This window comes from Cyprinodon tularosa, unplaced genomic scaffold (genome assembly GCF_016077235.1).
Source record: "Cyprinodon tularosa strain WSP-4 unplaced genomic scaffold, ASM1607723v1 ctg634, whole genome shotgun sequence".
In the NCBI taxonomy this organism is placed as follows: Eukaryota; Metazoa; Chordata; class Actinopteri; order Cyprinodontiformes; family Cyprinodontidae; genus Cyprinodon; species Cyprinodon tularosa.
The window spans coordinates 704,846-726,052 of NW_024039379.1; the positions used below are offsets into that span (position 1 = coordinate 704,846).

Here is a 21,207-nt window from a genome sequence, read left to right on the forward strand (position 1 = left end):
CAATTTAGTTTTTGTTTTATTTAATTTACGAGTTTTTTATTTTTTTTATTTTTTTTTTAATTTATTAATACGGCAGAGTTCGCAAGTTTGTGACAAATTGAAAAAAAAATGTTGTCCATGGCACATATTACAAAGAGTAATACTTCATGTTAGGCAAAGGATCTCTGTGATATTTACTCGCCTTCACTTGTTCTACAGTAACGTCAAAGTGACTCATCACGTCGAAGAAAGGATCTCTGTCAGATTTCTTCTCCTTCTGAGAAGGCTCAGCAGAAACAGAGTGAGCTGTCGTGTTTTTGTGAGGATCTCTGTGGTGGTTCGTAACAAGCGGAATCAGAGTGAGAGATCACGGAGCTCGAAGGAGCAACGATCCCGAAAATATTTCTGGAAAACCGTTTGGAAATAAACCTTTGAGTCGCTCTCAGTGCTTCCCATCTGGATCAGGTGATCTGGATGGTTTAAGAGGATCCTGTCAATCATCGGGGTGTAGATCAAAGGCATCAGGATAAAGGTAAGGGCAGATTTAACCTAATGTAACCCTGAAGTTGTCTCCATACCTGCGGCTACGAATGGAGACTTTTCAGCTCCGTCTGTCTGCTGGAGCGCCCGCTGCCTGTAAAATATCCCAGATTTAAAGTAACCGATCCAAATCAATCCCTAAATGATCGATTAATTACAGATAAAAGTTGGAGTGAGTTTAAAAATGTTTTCCAGTCGTTGGGTGGATCTAGAAGCGATTCTAAAGGAAGGAGAGTCAGGGGAACAGATTGGGGCTCGGAGTTGCCGCCAGGAGATAGACGGATCCTGCCGTCGTGGAAAAAGTTTTTTTTTTCAGCGCAGCTTGTTTTCGATCTGCTATTGTGTCAAAAATATGTAAAAAAACCCATAAAATTAATTAAAAACATCTTAGTTCATTGAATTAAATCCGAGGAGGACTTTCTGGATGATTTTAGTCGAACTTTGTAAAGTTTGTTTACCGCTAATTAGCCGCATTCCTGCCAGTTAGCTCAGCGGCTAACTCCGCTGGGAAAGCTTTGGGAAAAATCAGGATTTTTCCAGTTTTTACTCCTGGTTGGTGTTGGAGCTGAAGGGTCAGAGGAAAGTCTTGTTCAGGGAGAATTTTTCCCTGTTTTTTGTGTTTTCTAAGCGGCTCCATCAGGCGGGTCTGGTTTCCATTCAGCGTGTAATTCCTGGAGCCGCTTGGTTCTTCATTATGAGCATCTAATCAGGGTCCAAACTCTGAAGTTTTCACCAAATCAAACCCTCAGGTCTCGGTTCTACTGGATACCATCCGGTTCTGGGAGGTTCGGACCCAGATTTGTCATTTTTTGGGCTTGTTGAGGCCCAGATCTGCACCTCAGCAGGAATCAAAGTTCTTCTGCTCTGAGTTTCCGGGTTATTTTTCTCTCTGTCTGGTTTTAGTTTGAAATTAATCCCATTTTGATATAAAAACTCTCCGGAACCGAAAAACCAAACATGTTCGGGTTAAACTGGGTCCAGAACTGCCTGCAGTAACATCTGGTTCTGGTTCTGATCCCTCCTGGAAGCTGATTCCTTCCCCCCTAAATATTTGGACTGAGCTGCAGATGTTTGATGATTCAAGCCCAGATCTCTGACCCGGTCTGGTTCTGGTCTGGGAACAATTGGCAGGATGTTGGATTGGTTCTGGAACCCTTAAAGCTGGATGGATGTCCTCCTGGTTCTTCATCAGTAGTAACCAGGATCCTCGGTTCCTCCAGAACCCAGAGGAACCCATCAGAACTTCTTTATCTCCGCTGTTAGTGGGTCGATGGCGTTCCCGGTCACATTGTTGGTTCTGACCTACTGGATCCGCTCTGTTTGAACCTGGAGACCATTGACCAGCAGCAAACTGTCTGACCTGAAGTTCTGACCCGGTTCTGACCGTTCTTTGGTTTTCTTCTCCATCAGTCTGGATTTTCCTGACCCGGTCAGAACCCGCTCCATGCCAACCAGACCCAGCAGGCGAGATCAGGGTCCTGGTTCTGACTCCTGATCCCATCGACTCGGCCTTCTAGCCTCCCCTCAGCCCTCATCACCACACGTCCTCCTCCGTGCTTCTGCTTTCTGAGGTTTTAATCGTTTAATTGAATCCCTCTGAGTTTCCAGGGAAACGTCGGGTCGGTTCTGGATCTCCAGCTGTCAGATGTTCTGATGAAACATCAGCTGGGTTTAACCAGAAGGCAGAGTTCTGACCCGACGGTACTGGCCTCTGCATCCAAGATGGCCGCCGCTCCCATGATCAGAACAAAGCTTTCCTCTCGGTTGTTTCTAAGATGTTTGGACTCTGTCTCAGAACCAGGTACTGTGTGGGTTGGTCTGGTTCTGATTGGGTCAGCAATGAACAGCGGACCTGTTGGCTTTAAGGTCTCAGGATTGGTTAATCTGACTGAATAATCTGTTGGATTATCTGTGAAATAAACAGAATAGACCTGGATTGAACTCTGACCCCCCCCCCCCACCCCCCTCAGTGGGACACCATTAATGCTGCAGAGGAACCAGAGCTGGTCTGTGTCCAGCTGAGGCTGCAGCCGGACCCTTCTGACCCAGTCCGGCTCCTCTGCAGGGCGGTTCTGTTCAGGGGCGGCTGAAGGTGGGCCTCTGATTAGGGGGCGGGTCCTGGGGGGTTCTGGAGGCGCTCAGTCCGTTTCTTCTCAGAACCTGAGCCCAGATGTGTGAAGGTCTCTCTGCTGTTTCCATTCTCCTCTCTGCTCGGCTCAGTTTGCTCCTCCTGGGATCCTCCTCCCCCCTCAGAGCGTCTCTCCAGCCTGCAATCCAGGATCGGGTTTCTCAGGGAGTCTCTGAGGTTCTGTGGTTCTGTGGAGGAGGGAAGCGGATCATGTTTCAGTCTCTCCTCTGTCTGCCTCCCCCTCCTCCCCCATGGACCTGGAGACAGAGTGGCTGAGCCGAGGAGGAACACATGCAATCCAGCCTCCTCCTTCTCCTCCTCCTCCTGCTGCTGATAAATAAAGGCAGCCCGGCTCTCAGAATCCGGTTCTTCGGATGAAGAGTCCAGTAACCCAATCTGTGGTTCTGGTTCTGTTCACTGGGTTTTATCTGAGGTGTCCTTTTAACGGGTCTCAGTCCAGAACCGTTAGAACTGCTTCCTCCTGCTGCTGCAGGGTGGTTCTGGTTAGAGTCCATTACTCCATAGCATGTTTAACTAGACTGGTTCTGGTGGACCTCTGTATCGAATCAGCATTCAGAGAGCTGGGCTCTTCTCATCTGGACCGTTTGTTCTACAGAACCTGGTTCTGTTCTGTTAAAGAAGGCGGTTCTATCTGAGTGAGAAAGGTTCTGGTTCCAGATGAGCCTCCCCCCCCGCCTGCTGTGTCCTCCTGCGGCCCGGTATCGGTTGAAGGTCGACCCGGTGTCTCCGTGGCTCCAGTCTGTCTTGGGTCGGTATCGATCTCTGCTGGAAATACGCCCAGCCCCTCCCCTACCCGCTCACAGCGCCTGCAGCGGTTCTGATCCGCTCTGTGGGCAGATAAAGGCTGTGAGGAGCGGTCAGAACCTCAGAAGGAGTTCTGGGCGTATAACGGACCGGGTTCTGGTCTGGTTGTTGGATCTGAACAGCTGCTGCAGAGTGTGGCGTTCAAAGCTCAGATTGTTGTGAAATGGCAGCTGGTGTTTCAGAGAGCGTTCGCTAACAGCAGCTGCTGGTGTGTTGCTCAGAACGCAGCTCAGAACCTGGGCCTGCAGAACCTCAGGCTGCAGAACCTGGGCCTGTAGAACCTGGACTCACAGAACCTCAGGCTGCAGAACCTGGACTCACAGAACCTCAGGCTGCAGAACCTGGCCCTGCAGAACATGGGCTCACAGATCCTCAGGCTGCAGAACCTGGCCCTGCAGAACCTGGACTCACAGAACCTCAGGCTGCAGAACCTGGCCCTGCAGAACCTGGACTCACAGAACCTCAGGCTGCAGAACCTGGCCCTGCAGAACCTGGGCCTGTAGAACCTGGACTCACAGAACCTCAGGCTGCAGAACCTGGCCCTGCAGAACCTGGACTCACAGAACCTCAGGCTGCAGAACCTGGCCCTGCAGAACCTGGAGTCACAGATCCTCAGGCTGCAGAACCTGGCCCTGCAGAACATGGGCTCACAGATCCTCAGGCTGCAGAACCTGGCCCTGCAGAACCTGGACTCACAGAACCTCAGGCTGCAGAACCTGGCCCTGCAGAACATGGGCTCACAGATCCTCAGGCTGCAGAACCTGGGCCTGCAGAACCTGGACTCACAGAACCTCAGGCTGCAGAACCTGGCCCTGCAGAACATGGGCTCACAGAACCTCAGGCTGCAGAACCTGGCCCTGCAGAACCTGGACTCACAGAACCTCAGGCTGCAGAACCTGGCCCTGCAGAACATGGGCTCACAGATCCTCAGGCTGCAGAACCTGGGCCTGCAGAACCTGGACTCACAGAACCTCAGGCTGCAGAACCTGGCCCTGCAGAACCTGGGCCTGTAGAACCTGGACTCACAGAACCTCAGGCTGCAGAACCTGGCCCTGCAGAACCTGGGCCTGCAGAACCTGGACTCACAGAACCTCAGGCTGCACAACCTGGCCCTGCAGAACCTGGACTCACAGAACCTCAGGCTGCACAACCTGGCCCTGCAGAACCTGGGCCTGTAGAACCTGGACTCACAGAACCTCAGGCTGCAGAACCTGGGCCTGCAGAACCTGGACTCACAGAACCTCAGGCTGCACAACCTGGCCCTGCAGAACCTGGACTCACAGAACCTGGGTCTGCAGAACCTCTGTAGGGTTGATTTGTGTTTGATGTTCTCCAAAGATCAGGATGAAGATGCAGTTTGAAGCTGGTTCTGAGGGTCTCTAAGCTCCTCCCTGTGGGTCGGGTTTCTCCAGGTCCAGACACGCTTCCAGCTCTCGCTGCTCCTGCAGCTCTGCTTCTTCTTCTTCTTCTTCTTCTTCTTCTTCTTCTTCTTCTTCTTCTTCTTCTTCTTCTTCTTCTTCTTCTTCTTCTTCTTCTTCTTCTTCTTCTTCTTCTTCTTCTTCTTCTTCTTCTTCTTCTTCTTCTTCTTCTTCTTCTTCTTCTTCTTCTTCTTCTTCTTCTTCTTCTTCTTCTTCTTCTTCTTCTTCTTCTTCTTCTTCTTCTTCTTCTTCTTCTTCTTCTTCTTCTTCTTCTTCTTCTTCTTCTTCTTCTTCTTCTTCTTCTTCTTCTTCTTCTTCTTCTTCTTCTTCTTCTTCTTCTTCTTCTTCTTCTTCTTCTTCTTCTTCTTCTTCTTCTTCTTCTTCTTCTTCTTCTTCTTCTTCTTCTTCTTCTTCTTCTTCTTCTTCTTCTTCTTCTTCTTCTTCTTCTTCTTCTTCTTCTTCTTCTTCTTCTTCTTCTTCTTCTTCTTCTTCTTCTTCTTCTTCTTCTTCTTCTTCTTCTTCTTCTTCTTCTTCTTCTTCTTCTTCTTCTTCTTCTTCTTCTTCTTCTTCTTCTTCTTCTTCTTCTTCTTCTTCTTCTTCTTCTTCTTCTTCTTCTTCTTCTTCTTCTTCTTCTTCTTCTTCTTCTTCTTCTTCTTCTTCTTCTTCTTCTTCTTCTTCTTCTTCTTCTTCTTCTTCTTCTTCTTCTTCTTCTTCTTCTTCTTCTTCTTCTTCTTCTTCTTCTTCTTCTTCTTCTTCTTCTTCTTCTTCTTCTTCTTCTTCTTCTTCTTCTTCTTCTTCTTCTTCTTCTTCTTCTTCTTCTTCTTCTTCTTCTTCTTCTTCTTCTTCTTCTTCTTCTTCTTCTTCTTCTTCTTCTTCTTCTTCTTCTTCTTCTTCTTCTTCTTCTTCTTCTTCTTCTTCTTCTTCTTCTTCTTCTTCTTCTTCTTCTTCTTCTTCTTCTTCTTCTTCTTCTTCTTCTTCTTCTTCTTCTTCTTCTTCTTCTTCTTCTTCTTCTTCTTCTTCTTCTTCTTCTTCTTCTTCTTCTTCTTCTTCTTCTTCTTCTTCTTCTTCTTCTTCTTCTTCTTCTTCTTCTTCGTCGTCGTTCAGCTTCAGAGGGCCCACACTGGGCTGCCACTTCCTGCCTCTGGGTTCTGGTAGCAGGCCGTCTGCGTGCTGCTTTATAAGGCTGTAAATCCCTGGATGTTTCCTGGAAAGCCAGTATTCCCGTTGGGATAAAAACAGCAGCAGTGAGTCACTGCAGCCTGTGGAAGGTTCGGTGCCACACCTCTGCTGGAACCCGTTTACCACGGGGGTGGACTGGTATGTGGCGGCTAGTTTTCCCCCATCAGTCCTCTGCTCTGAACCAGGCGGACATTTTGGTGGGTTCCTGGTGTTTGTATCTTTAGCTCCGCCTCCTTCAGACCGGCTCAGCTGCACTTCATCAGCTGCATTCCTTTGCTCCAGCTCAGGGACTGGTTCCACCGCTTTCCAGCTGAGGAATCCAGCCTCAGAGCTGCAGGTAAGATGTCTGCAGCTGCAGACAGGAAGCAGCTGGATCCTGGACCTCCATCGGTGCTGAGGATCCTCCTCTGACCTGTCGGCTCTGAAAGGCCTCAGGATGAGCAGCCTAATTGGTTAATCATCCTGACGGTGTCATATTTCCCCCAACAGGAAGATTAAACCTGTTTATTAATGTTATAAACGGTAAACAAAGGTGTGAAATCTCCTGTTCCATCAGTGATGACGAGGGTCAGTCAGAGGTCACGGCTGTCATTTAAATATGCCATCAGACGGCTCGTCTGATTGGCTCCCAGCTACCTGCCCTGGACCTTATCTCGCCGCTCTAACAGGAAGCAGTCGGCATCAGACTGGCCGCCGCTTCCATTTAAAAACATAAAAACCACAAACCTTTCTCCATCTGAACCTTCTGTCCAGAGATCTGCTTCTGAGCGGCTAACGGCTAAAAGGTTTATATCAGGCAGCTGATGATGATGTAACAGGGATATGCTGTGCAACATGACGCATTATGTTTGAAATGGTAACAGTGAAATGAAAGCTCATGATTGGTTGAACCGTTTTGGTCAAATTGCTTCAACGATCCCCACAGTTCATGAAGCTTCATGTGAACATGTCACCACCTACTGGTGGACTGCAGAACTACAGTTAGTGATAGAATCTGGGATTTTTTTGCAGTTGTTTTTTTGTTTTTTCCCATTTAAGTTCCTTTGAAAATATTAATGATTGGTGTGTGTAATAAAATCTTTTGTAAGGTTTTTTTTTGTGTGAAATTTCTTAGAGGAGAAAAATAATTTAAGAAACAGTTTTTCTGCCATTTTAGTGAAATAAGTTTAAGCAAACAGTGAAAGCGTAAGAATTGGGCAATGATGAGCGAAATAAAAGGTTTTAGTCATTTTTATTCAAACATTATAGTTTTTCCACAGTTTTTGGTTTTAATCGGGTTGGAAGTTTTGTGTTCAACTAATCTTTTGGTTAAACCAACCAATCTAATTTGGCAGAGATTTTACTAGGGATGCACGATATTGGGATTTTGGCCCATATCCGATATTTTAAAACTCATGTAGCCGATAACAGATATCGATACCGATGTTAAAGCTGGACAAAAATAAGTAGTCATTGAAAATAGCAGTTTTATTATCCATTTCTGACACTTTGAAAAATAATATACTCAAATATATTTTCATTAGGGCTGGGCGATATAGAAAAAAAGCTTATCGATAAAAAAAAATGCATATTGATCGATATCGATAATTATTGAAAAGATTTGAAACCATATTTTATGTGCAGCTCTGCCTGGACTTTTTATAATATTGCTAAATGATTTAATTTTAATAAAAAACACAAACACAGACTTCGAATTAAATCTTTATTTAACCAACTTTTTTAACCATAACAGAATTGTTTTAAAGAAAAATAACTTAAGAGACCTGGGTTATGTTATTAAATACTGACAAAGAATAAACTAAAGTGACCAAAATAAATATAACAAATAAATAAATGCCCCCCCACCGCCGCCGCCGCCGCCCCCCTTTCCTGCTTTAACCTGAGTTATTACTTTGAAGTTTCAGGCCCCTCAGCATTTTTATCTCAATTGTTAGAACTACGTGGGAAACTGCCCAGAACTGAAAATATATATATATTTTCCGAAGATTCCTTGGAGGAGAGCCGCGTCGGGGCCTACACAGCTCGTACTCCTGCGGCTGTGAGCGGCTGAGATGATAAAAAAAAAGTTGGTTTCGTTATCAGACTGGTTTTCACTGGTTCCCGACACATTTTCCAGATGACTGTGGTTTGTTTTTGGTCCGACTTGCCATGACCGAAATACTGCCAGACTGCCGAACTACAAAAACCTTTCTTTGGAACAGTTTCCTCCGCCTCTCCTTGCTGCACAGCTTCATGTGCTCTGTGTTGTGGTTTGAGAGGGCGGCGCTTGGTGACGGCATGCCTGGGTCCGCGATTGTGATTGGTTGGGAGGAAGCAGTGACTAGCATAAACCTACATGCTAGGCTACAATGAGAAGGAAGGAAAACTGCGTTTCTTTTTTATCGAACTTTTATCGACCCTCTTTTTTTCTATTGCGCCACACGTCTATCGATCGATATATATCGTTATTGAATTATCGCCCAGCCCTAATTTTCATATGCTGATATCAAATAGATTTTTAAAAACGCGGTATCGATCTATTTTACTTTCAAAATCTGGTGAAATTTCATCGTTCTGTTACAAACTCTCGTGATATTTTTCAAATTCTTGTGAGATTTTGTTAGTAAAATAGATCGATACCGCGTCAATATATCAACATATAAAAATATGGCAACATTTGGTGAATTTTCGGGGGATTTCGTAGCATAACGATGACATATAGCAATATTTCATTAGTAAAAGAGATTGATATGGTGTTTTTAAATGGCAATATATCAGCATATGAAGATATTGGGATATTTTAATGGATCAATATTTTTTCCCTCGTCTTTAGAAGTTTTTAAGTCTGTAAAAAAGAAGTTTTTGAGGAAGAAGAAGTAGTAGTATTTTTTTTTTTTGTGTAGACCTTAGAAACTCAGAAGCTGATCAAATATCGGGTTAAATATCGGTGGGGTGGCCGATGTCCGATATTCAGTTTTAAGGCCGATACCGATAGGGGGCCGATTATATTGTGCATCCCTAGATTTTACCCAATCACATTAGCCAAAATACTTAAGTATGATCACAACTGTCAAAAGTCTAAAGGCTGATTTTATACTTGGAAACCAGGCCGTCTGCGTGTGTCGCATTGAACGCTGAACACATTTCCATGACGCTAACCTCACTGTTTGTTTTCCAGACCAGCGGCTCAGAGACTACATTTCCCATGGAGCCTTGCACTCTGCTGCTCTCTGCTGTTCCATGGAGCCTCCAGTCAGGTATGAAAACACGCCCTGTTCCCTGATTAACCCCCCCCCCCTCTGCTGTATGAGGAGGTTAACCTTTGACCCCTGAGCCCTGCAGGCTCTGATTGGAGGATGGGAGCTGTCATCTGGTTTGATTAATGTCTGCAGTGGAGGAGAACAGGAAGAGCTGTGATTGGAGGCGGCCTGAGGGCCTGGAGGCTCTGAAGCTGCTCTGACTGCAGCAGTGACGGTTCTAGCTGGTTTCTAAACTGCAACTAACGATTATTTAGCTAATTAATTAATCTGTCGATTATATATTTTCGATTAATCCATTAACTCTTTATAGGGCGCTCAGTGAAATACTTTGAAAATCTAAATTTCCAGCCAATAGTGTTACTGGAATCCAGAATAAGACCTCATTACCTTTGGAACATTCAAGACAGATGGATATTTTGATGGAAAAAATGTATTTCAATGTAATAACAAGAAACGCAGATTTAACCGAATATATTAAGAAAAATAACAAAAGTGCTTCTAGAAGAAATTCATGAAAAACAATCTGAGTGAAAGAAACACATTTTATTGGTCCAACATAACCTTAGAGGCTTTAATGCTGATACTGGTACTTAACATTTTTTAGTTTATAAACCTAAAATATAACTTTTAACAAGGATTATTAACTTTTTAACTTTTAAATGAGCTTTTTACCTTTTAATTGACTTCTTAAAGGAATAGTACACCCAAAACATGATTAGCCTTCATTTTCTACTCACCCCCATGCTGAACAACACTCTGGAGTACTTTTTTGATATCTCAAATGCATCTGGAGATCTGGGAGGCTTCTTGCTGTCTGCTGACATTCAAATAATGGAGGTCTATGGCGCCCGAGGCAGAAAGGTCCACAAAAAACGTGTCAATATTCCTCCATACTGCTCGTCCAATGTATTCCAAGTGTCCTGAGTGGGTAGCGTCCATAATTTACTCGAAACGAAGTCATTTAGAATGTTTTTAGAGCATAAACAGTAGTGTATAGGATTTCCTAAAAGCGCGTTCACGAGTCTACGGAAACCGCGGCAGACCAAACCAGATGAAAGTGCGCATTCAGCGTCTGCTCTGCCGATAATGCAAGCGTAGAAGAAGAAATGTGCTGTTTACCTGTGCAAAGAAAGAAACAACGAAAGAAAAATGTCTGAGGACTTCAGTGTTGAGGAAGAGCATGAGTTCTTTGCCGAGCTGAATGCGCACTTTCATCTGGCTCGGTCTGCCGGCTTCCGTAGCGTCGTGATCGCGCAGGTGCGCGCTTTCAGGAAATCCTATACACTACTGTTTATGCTCTATAAACATTCTAAATGACTTCGTTTCGAGTAAATTCTGGACGCTACCCTCTCAGGACACTTGGAATACATTGGACGAGCAGTATGGAGGAATATTGACACGTTTTTGTGGACTTTTATGGACCTTTCTGCCTCGGGCGCCATAGACCTCCATTATTTGAATGTCAGCAGACGGCAAGAAGCCTCCCAGATCTCCAGATGCATTTGAGATATCAAAAAAGTACTCCAGAGTGTTGTTCAGCATGGGGGTGAGTAGAAAATGAAGGCTAATCATGTTTTGGGTGTACTATTCCTTTAACATTTTTTTTCAACTTAATTTTCAGTAGGTAATCTATCATTCAAGGTCTCATCTAATTGGTCAAATGCCAAAATAAGATGTACAGCCATGTAGGAGGGTCTATGCTGAATGGCTGGATATAGAGCTTGTTCTGTGATGTCACTACCCGATCCTTGCTGCGCATCCAGATTTACATCCAGGTTTATTTTGTTAAAAAGACATAAATGACATTTTTCCCTCCCTAGAAACGGTAAAGGCTGGTTATCCTCCTGCAGCAGTGTGTCGCAGTGAGCTTGGCGCAGACATTTTTTGATTTACGCTCAATTCTGAGCGTGGTCTGTGCTACACGCTGTGGGTCTAGATACGGCCGAGGCGGTGAGGAAGTGTGGACGAGTTTAGTCCGACATTTGACGGACAATAAAGGTGAAAAATAGTGGGGATCCAGGGGGAAAAAGGGTCCCAGCGTTCTCGCGCACCTCGCTCTTCTAGTGGGTCAAACTTCACGAGTTGTTTTCCGCAATTTCGGACATATAAACAAAACAAGCCGGCCTCCTGTCTGCGGTCAGCTACAATTTGGGAGAGGTGCAGCGGAGGGGGCGGGACGTCTCTTTGTTCACTGCGACCCCTACGCAGACAACCTACTTTCGAAGTATAAATCAGCCTTAAACGTACTAAACTATAATGTGTTTATGGTTAATAATGTATTTCCTGAGAAAATAGATTACTTAAAGTCCTGTTTCATCCTCTGTTCCCGATCTGGACAGGAAATGGGATGCTACGCTACTTCCAGGAGCTAACTTTATCAGCTTTGATTTAAACATAAATCTAGTCTTTCTGAGTTTAATGTTTTCCTCTCATGTTAACATTATGCTATATCGCGCGTAATCTAAAGAAAGAAGCAACTAAATGCAGATAAACACGGTTTCCTTGAACCCCAGTCGGCCTCGGCAGATGGCCGCTCACACTGAGCCTGGTTCTGCTGGAGGTTTCTTCCTGTTAAAAGGGAGTTTTTCCTCTCCACTGTCGCTACAAGCATGCTTAGTGTGTGGGATTGTATTTGAGTCAATGAGTCAATGCAATCAACTGGTTTTCCTTAGATAGAAAACTTTGTATCAATTTGACTGTATGATCTGGTTGAACTGGAAAGTGCCTTGAGATGACGTGTTGTGAATTTGGCGCTATATAAATAAACTGAATTGAATTGAATTAATCAGATTTACTGCTCTGATCGTGTCCCATGATGACGTCAGAGATGCTGTTTAACGGAGAAAATGGAAAAGGCTGCAAAATGTCTCAGAAAAATCATAAAACGTTTTAAAAATGAGTATTGGCTTTATTTAGCAAGTTAAGGATAGACATAAGTTATTCTAGTTCCATACTGATATTATTTATGGAAACCTGGATATATCGCCATGGCGGGACGGATCAGTGGAGGGGCGGGTATGCAGGAATCAAAATTGGTAAATTGCTGTATAAAACATTAATAATCAGACAGCAAAATTTCCCTTAAGAAGAGTTTTTACAGAATTGAAACGATGGGAAACTAAAACTTTCCACTTAAGTGCTTCTGATATCAGCATATCGTCAAATTAAATGACTTTTTTATCTTAGATGCAAAATGTTTGGATGTATTTTTGTATAATTTCTGCTTAAAGTGGGTCTCTATTCTCCAGTTAACAATGAATCGATTACTCAAATCAGATTTATTTGTATAGCCCTTTAAAATAGCCAAATGGTACCCAAAGTGCTGTACAACAAAGCCATAAAACAATACATAACACGTATAAAAACATACAATTAAAAGTGCTGCAGGACATTAAAAGCCTTCCAGAGGTGAATAGAAAGGAGCACACAGAAAGATGACATCTAAGAGACTGTATTATCCTCGTCAGAATTAAAAGCTAATTTAAAAAGTAGGTTTTAAGCTTTTTAGAAAGGCTGAGGTCAGTAGTGGTGCGGATGTCAGGGGGTAGTTTGTTCCACAGTCTGGGAGCAGCGACGGCAAAAGAACCATCGCCCCACTGTTTGAGTCTTGACCTAGGGACCTCTAACAGAAGCTGACCCGAGGAGCGTAAAGCTCTGCCACAATTGCGAAAAGTTAAAATCTCAGACAGGTAAGAGGGGGCCATGCCATGGATGGCGTTAAAAACAAACAGCAGAAGTTTAAAATCAATTCTAAAACGGACTGGAAGCCAGTGGAGCGACGACAGCACAGGAGTAATGTGTTCACGTCTGGATGTGTTTGTTAAAAATCGGGCGGCAGCGTTCTGCACCAGTTGGAGACGAGAAATTGATGATTGACTGAGGCCAACGTAAAGGGCATTGCAGTAGTCCAGTCCTGAACTAATGAAAGCAGGACCCTTCTCAAGATCCTGCCGACTGAGAAAAGACGCGACTTTGGCCAAAAGACGGAGCTGAAAAAAGCTCGAGCTGACAACGGAGCTAATCTGATTGTCAAATTTGAGCCCATTATCAAATGTTACCCCGAGATTTTTGACATGGCATTTAAAAAGGGGGGCTAGATTGCAGGAGTTTGTGGCGAGAACTAGGGATGCACGATATTGGGATTTTGGCCGATATCCGATATGCCGATATTTTAAAACTCATGTAGCCGATAACCGATATCGATACCGATGTTAAAGCTGGACAAAAATAAGTAGTCATTTAAAATAGCAGTTTTGTTATCCATTTCTGACACTTTGAAAAATAATATACTCAAATATATTTTCATATGCTGATATGAAATTGATTTTTTAAAACGCGGTATCGATCTATTTTACTTTCAAAATCTCGTGAAATTTCATCGTTCTGTTACAAACTCTCGTGATATTTTGCAAATTCTTGTGAGATTTTGTTAGTAAAATAGATCGATACCGCGTCAATATATCAACATATAAAAATATGGCAACATTTGGTGAATTTTCGGGGGATTTTGTAGCATAACGATGACATTTTAAATGGCAATATATCAGCATATGAAGATATTGGGATATTTTATTGGATCAATATTTTTTCCCTCGTCTTTAGAAGTTTTTAAGTCTGTAAAAAAGAAGTTTTTGAGGAAGAAGAAGTAGTATTTTATTTTAGACTTTAGAAACTCAGAAGCTTATCAAATATCGGGTTAAATATCGGTGGGGTGTCCGATGTCCGATATTCAGTTTTAAGGCCGATACCGATAGGGGGCCCATTATATCGTGCATCCCTAGTGAGAACATTTGAAATTGATGGAGAACCAAACAAAATGCATTCGGTTTTGCTGTGACAGCCACTGCTTTATATCTGTGATGCAGTCCAGTAGCTTAGTGAATGCAGTGTTTTCATTTGGTTTCAAGGGCAAATATATCTGCAAGTCGTCGGCATATAGGGGAAAAGACAGGTTATGTTTTTTTTATAATTGATCCCAGAGGTAGCATATAAAGAAAACTAAATAGGGCCGAGAATAGATCCCTGTGGCACCCCACAGGGCAGCGATGTGTTTGAGGAGCAGTGGTCACCAATCACCACAGAGAAACTCCTGTTCGCTAGGTATGACCTAAACCACTGGAGAGCGGCGCCACGGATGGCGATGTGCTCTAGGCGAGATACAAGGACTGCATGGTGGACTGCATCAAAGGCTGCTGAGAGGTCCAGCAGTACCAGCACAGCAGGATTCCCAGCTAGGGCTGCAACTAACGATTATTTTAAAAATCGTTGAATCGGACAAAAAATATATTTTATATTAACCTCTTTATTCCAAAATAAACATTTTAGACAGAACAAACAAGCACACCAGTACAGGTTGCTCATTAACTGTACTGGTGCAAAATGAAAAATAAATATTTGTGTTAAAACTACGCAAACTTACATGAGAAATGTAGCTGTACATCCACAAAATATAGGATACTTTGTTTCATAAAGCGCAAAAAAAGACATTTTTGTTTTTAAAAGCCCCTAAGGGGTTCAAACAATAGGCCCCCCCATTTCAACAAATGAGTTTTTTTAGACTAGAAGAGTTCTGCCTTTTAAGACAGGAAATTATAGTAGTTAAAGTTGCTACTTGAGAAAATACTGAACCATAGAGATAAAAATAGCCTGTGATTCAAATTATAAATCGTATTTGGAATAAAAATGAGAGAACTAGGGGTGCTAAAAAACACATCCTCCAAAGACAGATATTTACATGGGAATGCGGCAGATAATTAATTGACATATTACTGATCTTGCTGGATTTTATTCTGCTTTACTTCCATAAATTGCAGGATCTTCTTTACTTTATCTTTGCCAGAAGATTTAAACTTTAAAAGCCTTGCCCTCATAATTTGCAAGTTAATTTATTTATAAAGTAAATATAAACGCTGCTTAAGCTAATTCAAATGAAATTAAAAGTAAAATAAGTAGCCAACCTTATCACTGTCTGTAACCTACTAACACGGTAAGGAAAGCATCAGATGAGCTACCTGAGAAACTAACGTTACGTTTCCCCACTTTAAAACCAACCAAACATGGCCGCTCATCCTGCTGATCAGGTCTCTTCACTGCCATCGAAGGCTCCAACCTGTTTTCTTCTCAGGTGCTGCATCATAACAGCGGTGCTTCCGTGCCATGTTAATGTGTTTTTACAAAAGTTGCATGTTACGACTTTTTTCGCTTTACAAAGCGCAGGCTGTCTGCGAATTGAGACGCAGCTCGCGTTTGCGGTATCGGTCAATAGAGCGCTGGCTCGCTCTGCCGTATTTTTTTTTTTTCCCGCGTTTCAATCAAGTGGCAGTGATGAGATGACGGCGGCGGCGGATGACGCATTAATCGCGCGACACAACTAATCGATGATAAAATTCGTTGCCAACGCTTTTAAAAGTCGATTTTTATAGATTTTATCGATTCGTTGTTGCAGCCTTATTGCCAGCGTCCACAGACAGGGCAATATCATCGTGCACCTTTAACAGTGCTGACTCGGCGCCATGTCGGGGTCTAAAGCCAGACTGAAATTTCTCAAACACAGAATTGATCTCCAGAAATGTCTGCAATTGAATAAAAACAACTTTTTCTAAAACCTTTGAAAGAAAAGGCAAGTGGGAGACAGGTCTAAAATTGGAGAGTACAGAGGGGTCAAGATGCATTTTTTTTATGAGGGGCCGAACCATAGCAGGCTTGAAGGCAGCTGGATCAGACCCTGAGCTAAAAACCAGCAGACTCGGCCCAACAGAGCTCAGAACCTCCTTCAAAAACTTGACTGGAACTTTATCTAAGGGACAGTTTGTGGGTTTCATGCCACTAACCACCTTAGTAAATGACTAATTATTTAACGATTATTATTGTTTCAGTCCTGGTTTATCTGATGATGTAACTGAAGGTCTCTGGTTTGATTCTGACCGCCATCGTTCACCTGCTTCTGGCCCCGCCCTCTATGCAGACGATCTCGTCCTGCCGCCGTTTCACGGTCCAGGTTATTCACGATTGATAACTTCACAATCAGAACCCTCATCCTGTTGCATCGCTGTGATTTCTGCCATTTTTTTGCTGCTTCTTCCTCGTCTGGTAAACAGGGAGCAGCTGGAGGTCAGGGCACAGTGGGTGGCTATTTTAGAGGCAGCTGCTGTTATTTTGATGTTAGTTTCCTGTTCGGTGGGGCATTCGGAGGCTGCTGGGTGTTTATCCTCTCAGTGGTGCGTTCAGGGACTGTGGGCCAGCTGTGTGTGTTTTTCCTGCTGGTGGAGAGCACTGACAGACAGACGGCCGCCTTTGTTTGCAGCTCGCCTGGCTGTCAGGACTCTGGCGAACCTTCAAACAGAGCCGTCCGGTCTGCAGCTTTAATCGCTGCCATATGTCCCCAGAACCCGGCGGCCCCGATGGGCCCCGCTCACGTTTCAGCTGCGCTGCTCCGGGCTCTGATTGGGTTTTGTTTTCTGGAGGCCTCTTCTTAAACCTTAGCCTTCAGTTCAAAGAGGCTCAAGCATTTTCAACAAACCCTTCGTCTTCTATCATCATCATCATCATTCTTCCTGTTCTGGATCCAGGTCCACCTCCCGGTCCGGCTCCTTCCTGGGGTCCTGGGATCCCCTAAATGTTTGGGTTCGGTCCGTTTATCTTTCCTCCTCGGTTCGTCCTTTTGGGCCGCGGTTCTCCGCACCATCAGGACCGCCTACGAAGCTGCTGGGTCCATTTTGGTTCCTGTGGTCTGGCGGCCGTTTCCACGGAGACATGGTGGATGAAACCACCCAGGGTCCAGTCTCAGACCGGGCCGGACCACACACTGACACAGACACACTCTGTCTGCTGCTGGCCGGAGCTTTACTGCTGTGGCTGCAGCTTCCAGTTTCCTGGACTGGAACCAGTGCAGAACCCTCTGGTTCTGAGGAGAGGGAGCTCCTCCGGGGAGGGAGCTCCTCCGGGGAGGGAGCTCCTCCGGGGATGGAGCTCCTCCGGGGAGGGAGCTCCTCCGGGGATGGAGCTCCTCCGGGGAGGGAGCTCCTCCGGGGAGGGAGCTCCTCCGGGGAGGGAGCTCCTCCGGGGAGGGTTTTCTGTTCATCCACACAGAAACCAGCGAGCTCTCTGTCTGCTTTCCTCCTGCGTTTGCTTTATCGTTCGTCTTTCTGGCTACTGCTGAAACCAAGGCTGGTTCTAATTCTGCTAAACTGGCGTTTTTCCTTCAGACTCGGTTCCGCTAACAGAACTCCGCCCCTCAGACGCCTTCAGCTGGAGAGGTTCCCTTTAGCTGCATCAGTGTTTCCATTTTCATCAGTTGATGACATCACAGGGGTGTGAGGCGGAGGAGGTCCGCCCTCCTATGATCCTCTGAGGACGTTATCGTGACTGAACCGCTATCGCCAACAACAGACATAAATATTCAATCAATATTGTCATTGTAAATCCCTTTATCGTCCCACAGTGGGGAACTTCACTCTCTGCATTTAACCCCACATTTTTTAGGGAAAAATGCCACTGCAGGGTGCTTTTGGAGCAATTAAGGGTTTTTAGCTGAGGGACCCAGAGTGGCAGAGTGTGTGGGAATTGAACCCAGGACTTCCAGGACCCTTATAATGCCCTAACCATTAGGCCGCCGCTCCCCATTTAGCCTAAACCTCCCTTCCTCCCTCTAATTGCTGTGTTCATCATCACAAACTAAATGTATAAAATACACGTATCATCCAAACATGCCTCACCATCATCCTCTGACTGCTTCCTGTCTTCTGGTCCTGAGCTGTCAATCATTTCTATATGACTAATAACTTAAGTTGATCAAAGCATATTTCATTTGAAAAACATAATCGTTTTTTGAAAAATGTTTAATTTTATAACTACAATGCAATGGTTAACTGGAGCTCATCAGCTCATGGATAAAACGATCGGACCATCGGCACCGTGACGCCGTGTCTGACTCGGACCCGAGACTGATGGAGGACACGGTGCTTATCTGCAGCGGATATTTAGGGCCCTATAAAATCAGTTTTATTTATTCCCAAATTCCGTTTTTTCCGTTTTAATTTTTGCGAATTCATTTTTTTTTACCCTTTACTGTTATTTCAGTCGTAAAAAGAAAGTGCTTTTAATGTTAATGATTAAAATGTACCCAAATAAAATAGGAATTACCTGAAATTTATTGAGGTAAAAAAACGTATTTACTCAGTAGCAGTAAGGCACGTCTGTAGGGACGCGGTGGCCTTGCTAGCATTATTGTACTTCTCCTTGTTCTTCACATGGATTTTGGATGACAAGTGGTCAGTCAAGTATTTTTGCTCTTCCAATCAATGGAATGTTGACAAAATGTGCAAAAACAATAGTTTACCTGACACGTAAAAGTCAGGAGGGAACTGCTCGGCTCTGTACTCGGGGCTCAGCGTCGTGTCTCAACTTTTTCGTCGAAAGCGAAGCTGTGGAGAGCCGCTTCGCCATTTTTTCAATGTTTTCATGGGGGAGGGTGAGCGGAAATGACGGAGCGGGAGGGGTTGTGTCACCCAGATTTGCGTCCCCCGGTATGCGTTTTCCCCCGATGTACGTTCTTCTCCCACACAAAAACAAAATTCCGCGTTTACACTAGATTCCGCATTAATTTGCTGAATACGCGATTCCGTCCGCGATTCTGTGATCGCGGAAATTATTGGGCCCTAGATATGGGAGATAAAGAGAAGATGTCTGGTTTGATAAACCATCAGTGGAGACGAGTCACGCGTCTCTGAGTGTCACCTTTGGAGGACAGACGGTTCTGCAGCAGGAGGTAGCTGGAAGAGAGGAGGCTCATCTGGATGTTATGGAGGCTTCGATCCGCTGCATCCCAGATTGGACTGAATAACGGCGACCTCCATCAGCTGTTTACCAACTAAAACCACCTGTAGAGGCGGCGTGCCGTAACACTTGGTTATTTCTACTTCTACAGTCGCTTTATTTCTCGATGCTGTGAAAAGGAAACCATCAATCTCTCTAAAGAAGTTAGAAATGATCCTCCTCAGCAGACGTAACGTCCCGCACCGAGGCGTTCAGTAGAGACGTGTAGCCCAGCATCAGAGCAGACTCTCAGTCATCCAGGTTATAGTCATCCCAGGAAAGTAAAATCTATCCATTGGACTTTGTTTCCATGTTTGAAGACGTTTCTCTTCAATCCAGGAAGCTTTTTCAATTTAAAATGTTGGTTGATGTTTCCAAACTGGACGTTCCTGCACTTCCTGGTTTAGTTTGATTAATAGAAAAACTGCGATTCAGCGTCCAATCAGAACCAACCAGGAGGTATTTGTTGATTGGTGTTTCGCTCACCCTGACAGCAGAGGAGGATGATGTGAGCGCTGCTCCCTGCAGACGGCTAGAACAACACAGGAGGATGGAGGGAAACGGCCATTAATGTGGGAAAGATGTAGCTGTGCTGACAGACACATGTGACGCTCTGTAAGCACCTGGAGCTGAAGCAAGGCACTGCAGGGTTGTTGGTTCCCTCAGAGCTGCAGAGCTTATTGCTCCTAAAACGATTCCTGAACAACAAGCACCCCTGTTAGAAAGGGGAGGTCAGAAATCACTGGGAGGAGGGGGAGGAGGAGATGATGGAGAGGCTGTAGGGGCCGCGCACACTCGCTCGCTCGCTGCCACTCGGGGTATTCTGGGTAATCTTATTCTAATCCCCGGCAGGGCAAGAGGCACGGAGCAGCCAAGCAAACAATGGTGCTGGAGCCAGAAAGTCTGGCCTGCAGTCTCCCAGGCCCTGAAAGGCATGTCGGGCAGGGCGCCGACACCGATGGGAGGCTGCTGCAGCACCCAGAGGCCCGCCTGCAAGGAGGGGCCCCCGGAGGGGCCGGGAATGGGGCCAAGATGGAGGGAGAGGGGAGCGGGATGGAAAACTGGGGGGAGGAAGGGGGAGAAAGAGGGGGAGGAACCGTGAAGAAGAAAATAAGAGCCTGGGAGGGAAAGTGATGCGGTTTGGAGAGGAGAAACCAGGCTGGGCCTCTTTCTGCTTCTGAGCATCGTCAGATTTCTGAGCTTCTATGAACTGCAGCAGCTTCCAGTTAGAAACAGCAGAAACATCGGACCTTCAGAGATCCAGTAGAAGCTTTGATTAGATCAGTAGCTTCCTGCTGGTTCCACACTGGTTTGATCTGCTGGAACACAGCAGTCTGGACTCTGACCCGGTCCAAAGAACCGGCTCTGACTCGGTCCATAGAACCGGCTCTGACTCGGTCCATAGAACCGGCCCTGACCCGGTCCAAAGAAACGGGTTTGACCCGGTCTAAAGCCTGGAATCTGACCCGGTCCAAAGAACCGGCTCTGAACCGGTCCATAGAACCGGCCCTGACCCGGTCCAAAGAAACGGGTTTGACCCGGTCTAAAGCCTGGAATCTGACCCGGTCCAAAGAACCGGCTCTGAACCGGTCTAAAGCCTGGACTCTGACCCGGTCAAAAGAACCGGCCCCGACCCGGTCTACAGCCTTGTTCTGACCCGTTCCATAGAACCGGCCCCGACCCGGTCCATACAAACTGCCCTGACCCAGTCCATAGAACCGGCTCTGACCCGGTTTACAGCCTTGTTCTGACCCGTTCCATAGAACCGGCCCTGACCCGGTCCATACAAACTGCCCTGACCCAGTCCATAGAACCGGCTCTGACCCGGTCCATCCAAACTGCCCTGACCCGGTCCATAGAACCGGCCCTGACCCGGTCCAAAGAACAGGCTCTGACCCAGTCTAAAAAACCTACTCTGACCCGGTCCATAGAACCGGCTCTGACACTGTCTACTAAGCGGCACGGACCCGGTTTACAGCCTGGCTCTGACCGGGTCCAAAGAACCGGCTCTGACCCGGTCCAAAGACCGTCAGCCAGCTGCACTGATCTCCCTCATTGCTGCATATCTTTGTGCAGCTCTGACCCG

At 45.4% G+C, this 21,207-nt stretch overlaps 1 protein-coding gene across 3 annotated transcripts in view; it reads left to right on the forward strand.

The window, feature by feature from the left end:
• The first annotated feature begins 274 nt into the window (after positions 1 to 274).
• Positions 275 to 21,207, forward strand: part of bmpr1aa (bone morphogenetic protein receptor, type IAa) — a 45,825-nt gene continuing 24,892 nt past the window's right edge. For 2 of the 3 annotated variants that reach the window (XM_038308331.1, XM_038308332.1), the window contains exons 1-2: positions 275 to 511; positions 9,227 to 9,305. The gene's annotated coding sequence lies outside the window, so the exon portion shown is untranslated. The remainder of the gene's footprint in view (positions 512 to 9,226; positions 9,306 to 21,207) is intronic. The other variant, XM_038308333.1, reaches the window with a different exon arrangement.